Source organism: Tupaia chinensis, unplaced genomic scaffold, assembly GCF_000334495.1.
Source record: "Tupaia chinensis unplaced genomic scaffold, TupChi_1.0 Scaffold000106_1, whole genome shotgun sequence".
In the NCBI taxonomy this organism is placed as follows: Eukaryota; Metazoa; Chordata; class Mammalia; order Scandentia; family Tupaiidae; genus Tupaia; species Tupaia belangeri.
In genome coordinates, this window is record NW_006159570.1 from 227,917 (window position 1) to 241,276 (window position 13,360).

A 13,360-nucleotide genomic window follows, 5' to 3' on the forward strand; every position below is an offset into this window, starting at 1 on the left:
TGGTCACATAAATGGGGAAAAGGTGAATTTAGGAAAAAAACACTGGTGTGACCAAGCAACCATTTGCTGAAGAGATTAATATGAATACAAAGAAGCTAGTCATCAAGACAACTGGGAAACAGATCCAAAGGGATTTCAAAGATTTTGAGGTTGCTCCACCCATCACAATTCCAAGTTCTGGAAAAGTAGAATGGTTTGGGGAGAACTGGCCCAACGCATTTTGTATGGGCTTACTACCCAAGGGTATTTCAGGACCTTGATCCTTGAATTCCAGTACTGAGCCCCTCGACCACACAGGTCATGCTAATGTGGTTCCAGGGACAGCTTAGGCTGCTGATCTGGAGGGCACTAGCAGTAAACCTTAGTGACATCCATGTGGTGCTAATCCTACAGGTACACACAATGCAAGAGCTGTGAAGCATGGCTTCCTCTACCTAAATTTCACAGAATGCCACAGACTTCCAGAAAACCCAGGCAGAAGCCTGTTGCCGAGGTGGAGCTGCCAGACAGAGTCTCCACTAGGACAATGCCTAGTGAAACCATGGACATGTGGCCACCTCCAAGTCAACAAAACTGTAGGGTCTCCAGCATGCAACTCCAGCCTGAGAGACCTATACATGAGACTCCAACTCATGAAAGCTGATGCATGGGCTGAGCTCAGCAAAACTATACAGGTGGGGCTACCCAAATCTTTGGAGCAAAACCCTCCACCTCACAGTGTGACCAGGATATTGAGCATGAAGTCAAAGGTCAGTATTCTCCAGCTTTAAGGTTTAATGTTCTTTTCCCTGTTAGGTCTAAAATGTAATTTAAGACCAGTTACCCCTTTCTTCTTACCTATTTCTCCCTTCTTGAATGGAATGTCTACCCAATGCCTGTTCTACCATTGTATTTGGGAAATAGATAATCTATTTTGACTTCACAAGCTCACAGCTAAAGGAAACTGGCCTTAGGATAAATTGTGTTTTGAGTCTTACCCATATCTGATTTAAATGAAACTCTGAACTTTGGACTTCTGAGTTGGTATTGAACTGAATAAAGGCTTTTTGGCTAACAAGATGGAATGAACGTATTTCGTATGTGAGAGGATATGAGTTTGGGAGGGCCAGAGGTTGAATGCTATGGTTTGAACGTCCCTCCAAAACTTATATTGAAACTTAATTACCACTGTAGCAACGTTGAGAGGTTAGACCTTCAAGTGGTAATTAGATCATGTAGGTTCTCCCCTCATGAATAGATTAATACTATTATCTCCATAGACAGTTTTTGAGGGAGTGGGTTCCTGATAAAGGATTAAGTTCATCTCCTGTTCTCTATACAGCATGCTCACTTCTACCCTTCACTCTCAGAAGATACTGGTTGACCTTCATCAGATGCTAGTGCCATGCTCTTGGACCTCCCAGAGTCTGTAACTTAACAAATTTCCCATCTTTATAAATTAGCCAGTCTGTGGCATTCTGTTAGAGCAGCAGAAAATGCACTGAGACAGAGGACATCATTTGATACTCAGGCATTGTCTTGGCATATTTATCTACAGACTTTGACATTACTTATTGTTATAAGTTGAATTTTGACAGTCCCCCAAAATATGTTGAAGTCAAATTTTCAGTACCCCAGAATGTGACCTTATTTAGAAATAGTGTCACCGCAGATGTAATTAGTTAAATGAGGTCATACTGGAGTGGTGTGGGCACTTAATCCAATATGCTGGCATCTTTATAAGACGGCCATGTACAAATAGAGACACTCAGGGAGAATGCCATGTGAAGACAGAGGCAGGGCCAGGAGTTATGCAGCTGCAATCAAGGAATGCTAAGGATTGCCAGCAAACCACCAGATGTTAAGATAAAGAAGGAATTCCTTCATAGGTTTTAGAGGAAGTATGGCCCTGCCAACACCTTGAATTTGTACATCCAACCTGCAGGTTGTGAGACAACACATTTTTGTTGTTGTATCACTTTGTGGCACATTGTCATGACAACCCTAGGAAACTAACGCGATGACTTTTAAATTACTTTTATACACCATCAGTGCTTCAAAAGGATACTATTGCAAACTTTTTTATTTTCCCACCATGCCTACTTTGCCACATTTTCTCATAATGTAAAGAAAATGTGGGAAAGTCATTAAAAGAATTGGCAAATATAATTTTGAATGTTAGGGCCGAAAATCCATCCGGTGAACATCTGTACACAGGAGAAAATTCAAGCACAGCTTAAAATGAGTAGGTGAACTAAGAAGCAACCTAATTACCAAGAAAATATTTCAACATAAAAGGAGTTTTGAAATATTCTGGTATAATACATATCGTTATGAAGGAAGGAACTGTGTCTAATTTTGTGAATGACTGAGAAATGCACACATGAACACACATCACAACTTCTGGTACAGGCTGAACACTGAATTTATGTTTAATAAGTTTTTTTTTTTTCTTTAACTTGTGAAGGCTAAATAACAGAAACAAGCTACAGGTTATAGAACCTGTAGATAAACAAAAACCTAAAATAAAAGACCTTTTTTCCTTTTTTTTAAGTTTTTGCCATAGGGCACATGCCCGTCTGGAGTCAGAGAGAGACGGTGAGAGGGAAAATGAGAAATCAACTCTTCGTAGGAGATGGCCAAGCTACAATCCCTTCTCTTCCAGTCTCTTCCTGGGATATTGGGCACACACAAACCCAATTTGATTTTCAAGCCTCTGGGTCCAGGGCTCAAACTACAGCCAGCCATGTGGGAGTTCAACACCTTCACCTCCATGCCACTGCTGACCCCAAAACCTTATCTTTTATTTAGATTAGTGGTCTCCATTCTTAAAAAAAATTACATTGCACATCAATAAATGTACCTGAGCATAATCCTAATTGTGTTTACTTATAGAAACATTTCTAGAGACTAGCAAGTAGGTGATGTGGTAGTTAAGGTGCTGGACTCCCACATAGCTGACTGCAATTCAAGTCCCAGACCCAGAGTCTTGAAACTCACACTGGGCACATATGCGTGTGTGCCCAAAATCTCGGGAGGAGAATGGAGGAAGAGAAGCTACAGCAAGGCCATCCTCTGAGGCGATCTCTTACTTTCCCTCTCACTGTCTCTCTCTGGCGAGCACACATGCCCTATAGCAAAACCTTGAAAAAAAATTTTTATTGAGGCCAGGAGGTGGTGCAATACTAGTTCAACTGGACCCACATGGGAAAGGTGGGTTCACATTTGGGGACCTCCTCCAGCATGCTAGACACAGGCGTGTGCCCATGATCCAGGTGGGCGGAGGCTGGGGGTGATTTTCTCTTTTGTTTTGCTCTCTCTCTGTAACTGTCTCTAAACTAAAAACAATGTCACTTGTACTACTATATACATTATAAGACATAAACAACAGCAGAAGTCATAAAAACATGATATGGGCATTCTAACAATTTCTCCCCATACCTGATAAAGTCCATGAACCCCACTTTGCAAACCACAGGTCTGACTATGAGAACAGATAAATGAAGATATTTCTTGAGTTTTTTCTTTGCAGTAAATGCAATTCTGATAAAATTGTAACATATTTATAAACTTTAAATACATTCTCTGACAGATTCTTGAAACTGTCTAGATCAAACAAGCAATATTTTAGAATTAATAATGAGTTGTTTTACAACTAGAATTAATTTGTATATTACTAGACTGCTACATAAATGTGCTTGCTAACTATTTCTCTGCAATTGAAACCTTTTAGATTTTAGGAATGAAAAAAAAAAGAAAAGAAAAAAACCCTATCAGATCTTTAGGCAACTATCCATTAAGCTAAATGAACCAAACAATGTTAACACTCCAATCTTGAAAATAAGAAAAAGAGAAAAATGAGCAAATAAAATGGAACAGAAGATGCATAAATTATCTACAAGAATGTCATCAATATGATAACATTCCACTGTCTTGCGTTTCATGTGTATGTAGTGAATAACACTGTACCAGAAAACCGAAGGACATAGAGTAACATAAAACTCACAACCCCAGGGCTGGCAGGTGACATGGTAGCTAAAGGTGCTGGACTCCCACAGGACCTACTGCAAGTTGAGTCCCGGACCTGGCATCTTGCTTTCTCACTTTCCCTCTCTCTCTGGTCAAATTTAAAAATAATAATAATAATAAATAAGATTAAACAATTCTTTTTAAAGCAAACCTCACCACTCCTATACATTTGCCACTAAAACCACTAAAAATATCACTTAAATATCAAAGGGACTGAAATCAGAGCAGAACAGATGGCTTGAAAGTGTTCATGGAATTAAGTATCAATCTGGTTGACTTTAGAGCAAGTAACATGGAAGGAAATGGCAGCAAGCACGGGCAGCTTGTTTTGCACGTGTGTGTGTGTGTGTGTGTGTGTGTGTGCGTGTGTGTGTGAGTACCAAGGATCCTGACCTGACTGGGTTATGCAGCATTAGGGCTGGAAACATGGAGAAGATACAGTGCCATCATCTCCTAACCAACATTGTCTAGCCTAAACTTCCAAGGGCAATCCACAACCATGCATATCCTACAAGTCATTTCATTTGTTCTATTTATTTTTGAAGAGAGTTGGGATTAATCTATAAACAAAGCAAATGAGCAAATGCAAGAAAATACCAAGTAGATGATGTGTGGGTGAAGACAATGAGGAAGTGAAATATTAGTCGCTTTGCAAGAAGGAAGAGAAAGTCAAATACAACGAAACATACATATATTTGGTAAAGTCAAGAATACAACTATTCTATGATACATTAATTGTGATGATTTTTAAGAACAGTCATTGTAACACATATGGCTAACAAAACTGTGAAATAAAATGCAAACCACCTATGATCCCATCAATGGGGAAAGAACTTAATTTTGTCACTTTCTTGTCCTTTCTTCCATACAGCTGCACCTTAACACTGAATTGGATCTTTTTCCATGTACCATTTGATGCTTACCACAATTACTATAACTATCTCCCATGTGACTAAATATTGTTCAAAATCATTATTTTAATAGCCAAATATTTTATCATATATATACCATTTTAAAATGATTTCACTCTTGCTGCTGTCTTAATTTTCAAATGCCATCCTTGATAACAACGAATGCTTACATAGTTGCTTGCTTTGTGTCAGGCAGGATGCCAAGTGTTTTACATAAATTAACCTACCTAATTCTCTGTAAAATGTAGGAGGTAGGTGCTATTATTATCTTCATTTGACAGATGAGCAAAATCAAGATGTTGATAAATGAACTCGCCTAAGTTCACAAGGCAGGTAACTGGCTGAAGAATCCCTGACTTTTTTTTTTAATGATTTACTTTTATTATTTTATTATTATTATTTTTAAATTTGTTGTAGGGTGCATGCACTCATGAGAGAGAGAGAGGAGAGAGACAGAAAAAGAGCACAAGCAAGCCTCCAGGTCCAGGACTCAAACCACAGTTGCTCATGTGGGAGTCCAGCACCCCAACCACCATGCAACCTGCTGGCCCCAGAATCCCTGTTCTTAACCCCTCTGCTACTATACTTGCCTTTTAGAGAGAATGGGCTTATCTCTGAACTTCAGTTTCATCTCTAATTATTCCCTTATAGTATACTCAGAATAGAATCAGTGGTGCCAAGGGATTCTATGAGCTAAACTGCTCTCCGCTTATGGTATACCAGCATGTCCTCTAACGATCCACAAGATACGGCACAGCCTCACTCTTGGCAGCAGTTTTTTTTGTTTTTTTTTTTTTTTGAGAGGTTTTTGCTATAGGATGTGTGTGTTCACCAGACAGACAGAGAGAGACATAGAGACAGAAAGCGAGAAACCCCCCCCCAGGGGGGATGGTCACACCGCAATCCCCTCTCCTCCATTCTCCTCTCGGGCTCTTGGGCACGCACGTACACGCGCCCAGCGTGAGTTTTAAGCCACCGGATCCGGGACACGAACCGCGGTCGACTACGTGGGAGTCCAGCGACACAGCCATTACGCTAACTGCTGGTCCCCCTCGGCAGCATTTTTTTTTTTTTTTGAGAGGTTTTTGCTATAGGATGTGTGTGTTCACCAGACAGACAGAGAGAGACATAGAGACAGAAAGCGAGAAACCCCCCCCCAGGGGGGATGGTCACACCGCAATCCCCTCTCCTCCATTCTCCTCTCGGGCTCTTGGGCACGCACGTACACGCGCCCAGCGTGAGTTTTAAGCCACCGGATCCGGGACACGAACCGCGGTCGACTACGTGGGAGTCCAGCGACACAGCCATTACGCTAACTGCTGGTTCCCCCTTGGCAGCATTTTTAAATCGAATTACAATATGCATCTCTTTGATGCTCTGAAGTCAGTATTTTTTCATGTCTTGGTCATTTTAAGTTCCTGTTTTGTGAATTTTCTATTTCTCTTCCTTACTGTAACATTTTTTAGAGTTGAGGCATATTAATTGAAATTATTTTGGAAGGCTCTCTGATTCAATACATTGCAAAATGTCGCTAACAAGCTGCTCCAGTGGAACCCTATAGACAAGTTATACCTTGTGGGAAGCACCAGAAAAAAAAGGGATACACGCTCAGCTATAAACACTTAAGACCATAGGTCTAAGTAGGCCCTTCCAACAGACTAGTTAACAGCCTAAAACTGGGATTTATACCATAGCAGAGGTACTTATCCAATAGCTAGAATATTTATCTCTGCTGCTCAGGATACCCCCCATCCCTGGTATCAACATATCTGAGGAAGCACATCAGGAAATCTGGTGTTTGCATAGTCAGGGCAGAATTATAAAAAAAACAACGAAAGACCTTGAAGGAGCTCACACCTATGGAGGTGTCTCACAGATGACTCCTATTCTACAGGCGTACCTGGTTAGTGGTAAAAATAATCCAATAGTCAGAAACTGCACACAAATAGTGCTAAACAAACACTATTAAAGTCTACTCTTGAAATCCTGTTCACAACAGTCACCAAATTACTGGGGGCTAGCAGGTAGTGTGGTGGTTGAGGTGCTGGACTCCCACATGGCTGACCACAGGTGGAGTCTTGGACCTGACTTGCTCACTTTTTCTCTTTCTCTGATCAAATTAAAATAAGTAAAATAATTCTTAAAAAAAAAAAATTACCTCATGCCAGGTACTTTGCAATAAAACCAAGCACCTAGAATATCTTCTGATTATTTGGCTTAGAATTTAAAATACTGCTTTTGGGACCGGCAGGTGGAGTGGTGGTTAAGGGCGCGGGACTCCCACATGACCGACCGTGGTGGAGTCCGGGACCTAACAGCTTACTTTCACTCTTTCTCTCTCTCTCTCTCTCTCACTCACTTTGTCCCTCTCTGGTCAAATTATAATAAATAAATAAATAAATTTTAAAAAGTTAAATAATTCTTTACAATAATACTGCTTTCATATATTCAGGAGTTACATCGTAGACTAGGTTTCCCTTTTTAGAAGGTTTTTTTTTTTTTTTTTTTTTCCCAAGCCTGTGGGACTCCAATTATTGTTGACCATGTGGGATCTGGCTTCTTTTTTTGGGGGGGGGAGAGGTTTTCGCTATAGGGCGCGTGCGCTCGCCAGAGAGAGAGAGAGACAGAGAGACAGAAAGCGAGAAATCACCCCCCAGGGGGGATGGTCATGCCACAATCCCTTCTCCTCCATTCTCCTCTCAGGATCTTGGGCACGAACGCACACACGCCCGGCGTGAGTTTTAAGCCACCAGGTCCGGGACGCGAACCGCGGTCGACCATGTGGGAGTCCAGCGACATAGCCATTACACTAACTGCTGGTTACCTTTTTAGAAGTTTTGATCATTGATCAAAGTTGATGTTAAATACTTTCAATTTCTTTAAGAGTAACTGGTTTTGCTATTAAATCTTTAAACTTAATGACACCCTATTTGGAAGCATGAAGCCCTTTACGCACCAACTACATAAGGAAACCCAGAGTTGAAGGCTGAAAAACACTCTCTTAGGTGGAGTCATAATTAATTATGAAAGCTACTTTTAATGTGTTGACATGATGCTTCAGAGAGAATTAAGTCACATACGCTTAAAATAATAATATGAACATGTATTACATTGAGGTAGGGGTGGGGTTGGCGGGAGAAGACAAGTAAGTAAAAACTTTGATCTTTTTTAAAACCAATTTTACATACTTTTTCAAGACCATAGTTAATTTTTACTAGAAAGGTGATTTAGCTGTTATGGGGAATGTCTATTCCCAATATGGAAGCCTACTTGGGACACTAAATTACATGTGGAAGGTTCTGTGAGCTGAAGAAATCTCAACCAAGAAAAGCCCCTGGAAATGACCCCAGAAATGATATGGCTTGAACAGGACTATGCTGTGCCCCAAGTAGAGGTAACATGATGGAGAAGAAAAATCATATGCTCTGAAATAGTCATGGTGATCAGTTTTGTATTACTAAAATAAACAGATTCTTAACTTGGGCCCTTAAACAGAGCTTGTAGGCAAATGGTGTATGTGGTGTGTGATGACACCTGGAACCTCTCTCTCTCTCTCTCTCTTTCTCTCTCTCTCTCTCTCTTTCTCTCTTTCTCTCTTTCTCTCTTTCTTTCCTTCCTTCCTTCCTTCCTTCTTTCCTTTTCTTTTCTTTTTTCTTTTCTTTCTTTCTTAGAGATCCATGAATGTGACATGCCTGAAATGCATGGAAGGAGGAGCAGGGAACAGATGACTCTGTCAGGACCCCAGGGACAGGCTAAGATCCTTGGAGTCCTTCCTGTGTGTGAGGGGAATCCTTCAGGTTTGAAGAGGGAAGGTTAGAAGGCTGGCTGGCTGACACGCCGAGGAGAGAAGAATGCAGACAACAGTCCAGAGTATCCAAGGAGCCAGTCAAGGCAGTAGGAATGGGAAGGAGTGAACTTAGAGAAATGGTTAGGGGATAAAACACGCAGGCTCTACCTTCATATGTATTTGTTTATGCATAAGATGTCACTGGGAGATTCTCAATGAACTGGTAACGCCAACTGCCGAGGACAGGGGAAGCGGGTGACTGCATGATGAGAATGAGAGAGAGGACTTGCACTGTACAGCCATTTGCACCTGTGGAACCATGTGAGGGCATCACATGGGTATCGCTTATTCTAAAAACTGACTAGAAAAAAAGGATGTTATCAGAAGACGCTCTATGTAAAAACCTGTCAAAGCCTCTCTTCAAATCCCCTTCTGCGTGTCAGGTTGCACTTTGGGATTCAGATTATTTTTATGCCAAAGGATCCTGGCTCCCAGACTACACTGAGTGACCCCTGAGGAGGACCAATCTCTCTGCTGACCTGGGGGAGAAACATCACAAACTCTACCGGGCATCATATCGATGCAAATAACTATTTTAGCTGGCTAAATTCAGCCAATGTAACAGTTAGGTGCCAAAGCACAAGAATAAAAAGTCTGGTCAATTAACTCAGGTCAATCTTTTGAATTTCTTTAAAATGAAAGAAGAGAAAAATCTACACTTGCTTTAGTAAAGCAAGGATGAACCACTGACACAAAGGCCACATTCCCAGTCCAGTGTGGTGCCACGCTAGCTTGGGCTAACCCTTTGGCAGAAAATAACTTTTTACTATATAGACTCTCCTGATTAGCCTGATATAGGATATATAAGGCAGGAACTGCAGATGTAACGGACTTAAATTGAACGGATTTTACCAGCTTCCAATTAGTGATAAGGGACATACATGTCACACTTTAAAAAATAAGTGGGATTCAGTTTTGCAAAACCATGTAACCCCACTTTCCAATTGGCTGTGTCCACATAAGCTCAAATATACTAAAGCTGTCGTGCTTTCTGACATGTTTAATAAAACCAATTACACTTTTTCATCAGAAACATATTGTGTTCAGAGATCAAGTCTCTAACATTCTCATTTATTTGGTTGTATGTCTTATATTTTGCCTTCTTCCACAAAGGATATGAGTCAGCTGAAAATAATATAATTGAAATGAGAAAATATAATTAGATAAAAATTAGAATCAAGAAAAACATGGTAGGACAGAAACTTGAGACCAAAGGGGAAGTTGGAATGTCAATACTGGGTCTACAGGTTTTTCCATGATTATCAAAACTGAGTTGCAAATTTGACTTTTTACTTCCTAGTTGTCAAATTAGAAAGAAAAATATAATCCATTATCTGATTCTCATTTTTGAATGAAAAAAAAAAGTGCACACAGATTAATTGTTCAAGAGAAGTAAAACTTTTCTTCGGCATCTAAAGATAAATGGAATTTCTAGCATGGGTCTTTAAAGAGGAGCTGCAGAAGGGACTACGATCTTAACCACATCCCTGAAATAACATAAAAGTAGGTTTCTTCTGATTGTCTCTATTAATAGTGAGCACAATTAGAGGGAGGAGGTATCAAGGCTATATAAAACAAAGAAAACGAAATACAAAGTTTCTGAAGCTCTTCTTAAGCCTAGTATTGAAAGGGTACGGGTGGATGTTTCACCTTTGTTCGGTCAATCCTGTTTAATGATCATTTCTCTCGATGTTTCTGATCCAATTTACAAACACACGGTTCACACTCTCTGGCATGTGCAGAAACAAAGCATTCTGTACCACTGTACACAACAATTATTCTTCGACCACCAGTTCTGTGTCTGAACTTCAAGGTTATACAAATTTACTTGTCACCTTTTTCTGCAATCATAATTTTGTGTGATTGCATGTGTGAATAGGTGGATCCTGTTGAACTTACATCTATTTTACAAAAAAGATAAGTATGGGCTGGGAATTTTTTTTTTTTTTTTTTTTTTTTTTTTTTTTTTTTTTTTTTTTTTTTTTTTTTTTTTTTTTTTAAGGACAGCAAATGGCATTTAGCAAATAAGGGGCAGAAGTGTCTAAAATAAAACCTTGGGGAAGATGCAGAAAGATACACTAGAGTAAATCCAGGTCTGAGACTTACATTCAAGAGGTGCCAAGGGAGGTGGCGTGGGAGGGGCTTCAAAGGCAGGACCCAAGAAGCATCACTGAGGCCCAGAAGCACCGCAGGACATGGCGGCCAGTGGGTGGAATGCCTCTTTCTCAGGCCAGGCACCAGCTCTTACTTGACTGATTGCAAGGCCCAGGGTAACAGGTGCACATAAAGTGCTCAACCTTAACTGCGCAATATCTTGATTATAAACCAAGATGCGTAAAATGTCATTTTATTTACTGTATGGAAGAATTTTTGCTTTCTTCTCATAAATCAAAACAAATTGATTTTGTTCCCCATAAGTTCCCTTGCACTGCTAGTTCGAAGTCTTCCGTCCTTTCCCATATAGGAAGACTCCCACTGGGTTAGGGAACCAATAACAATAAACTCTGACTTAACTATATTTTGTGAAAAGGAGTCATTCGGGTAATATGTAGTTAGGATAGTGAAGATGGATTAAACAGCAACATTAAGGAAAGAAAATGATTGAACCACTTTCAGATAATTTCGTTGAAAAGAATACTGACGTACAAAATTTATGTGACAGGAAAACAAAATCAAAACAGAAAATATCATAATGCAACATTAAAATAAATGCAATGTGATGTAACTATCCTTGTTTTGTTTTGTTTTGTTTTCCTTTTTAAAATATCCTTCCACTTTAAAGCAGAAAGGCACTATATCTTCCATACCCCACATTTGAAACCACCTGGCTTGTCAAACCTGGAAACTAATACTAACCTCATTTACTGAAGCAAACATAGTTACAAATTTGTATCTATACTACATGTTTTGAAACATTTAGGAACCGCAGACACTTTTAAATGTTTTATTTTTACCTTTACCTTATACATCATGAGGAGGTCAAAACATAATAAATAAACTAAAAAATGTCAATATGTCACTTATTAACCAAATCACTGATCCCTCTAACGTTAACTTCGTATTTGCCTTACTCGAAATGTGGTTTTTAAATTGTGTTTAGCGGTTTTATAGAAATAGATTTGATTAATAAAGGGGCAGGAAAATCTACAAGCTTAAACAAGAAATGAACGTAAGAGTTGGGGAGAATTATCTCACTTAATAATATATGAAGGAGAGTATATGACCCTAAAAATATATCAGAATTCAAATATAAATGCTAAAATAACTGAGTTTGCCTATTAATACAAAGAGTTTTTGAAATCCAGTTAAACTTCACCAGCCAGAGAATACATTGTAATTCTAATATACTGTGATTCTGATACATTGTAATTTAGATGTTGCTTGAAATACAAATCGGTCATCCAACAAATAACTAAGGAGCACCTATTCAACACCAGACTCTGGGTTTTACAGGACTGAAAAAAAACCCGATGACTCTACTCTGTTGGAATTTATGCTGATTAATTTCTCCAAATCTCTAAATCTTAATATGTTACTAGAAAAATAGAAGTTTACAATGATCCATTTTCCAAAACAGTAAGCCTTATCGTTTAACCTTTAAAAAAAAAAAAACGGATAGTCTGAGAAGATAAAATCTTGCCAAAAACTCCGATGTATGAACTTCCCACTTGGAGGAGAAGAAAAAATACATACCCAGTTTCTCAGTAATATAAACCATAACACCGAGTTGGAAGTTAGGCTGAGCACAAGCCTGCCTCTGCTGGCTGACCGGTGCATCCTCCCAGCAGAATCTCAACTCCCGACACCTGTATCAAACTTGCCACTCTTAAACACATCCCCTCGCGGAAGCCGGGGCGCCTGAGTGGGCAGTGCAAAAATACCCCGTCTCATCCATCTCCGGAATAAATGGACTTCTAGAAGGACCTTCACTAAAGTAGCCTTGAAATGCTGACAGTAAGGATTTGCGCCATCAATTTTATATACCATCCGGCCAGCTTAAATACACACACAAAAAAATCCACAGCGACTAATAATATACCGCTAAAATAACGTTTTGCCTGTCAACCCGCCTCGGTTAAAAAGACAGGAAGAACACATATGCTAATCCAGTCGGAAAAAATGCGGAGACATTTCTACCTGAGCTGCTGAAAATCCAACGGTCTTTCCTTCCCAAATAATCCACCTGCCAACCTGTCCTCCCCACCCTCGCGTCAGCCCGCACCCCACGCGCCCCCGTCCCGCTCGCCCTCCGGAGCTCAGGTGAACTGGGGGCTGCGCCCAGCGCCATTAACACACCTCCGAGCGCTGCACCGAGCCCGGCGGGAGGCAAGTTTGGCCGGTCCGGGCCCCTGCCCTCGGCCTCTCCCCAGCGGCAGCATCAGCCGCCCGCGGCCAGGGCTGGGCCCCGCCTTGCCCACCTACCTACAGGGCGGGGGCGCCGGCTCCTCGGGTCGGGAAGGGGGTCGGGCACACGCATTTCTGGGAGCGAGGGCCTCTGCTGCTGAGCGCGAGGGAGCGCATCCTCCCGGGTAGGTGGGAGGAGGGGTCGGGGGAGGATCGAGAGCCCCGGAGGAGCAAGGGGAGGAGGCAGGAG

The 13,360-nt window shown here is 40.7% G+C and overlaps 1 protein-coding gene across 4 annotated transcripts in view; it reads right to left on the reverse strand.

The window, feature by feature from the left end:
- NCOA7 (nuclear receptor coactivator 7) overlaps positions 1-13,360 on the reverse strand; it is a 175,501-nt gene that overhangs the window by 161,302 nt on the left and 839 nt on the right. For 2 of the 4 annotated variants that reach the window (XM_006143796.3, XM_006143793.3), the window contains exon 1: positions 13,189-13,354. The exons of 1 other annotated variant lie outside the window; for it this stretch is intronic. The gene's annotated coding sequence lies outside the window, so the exon portion shown is untranslated. Of the gene's footprint in view, positions 1-13,062; positions 13,086-13,188; positions 13,355-13,360 lie in introns of those variants that run through there. One more of the 4 variants, XM_027770046.1, reaches the window with a different exon arrangement.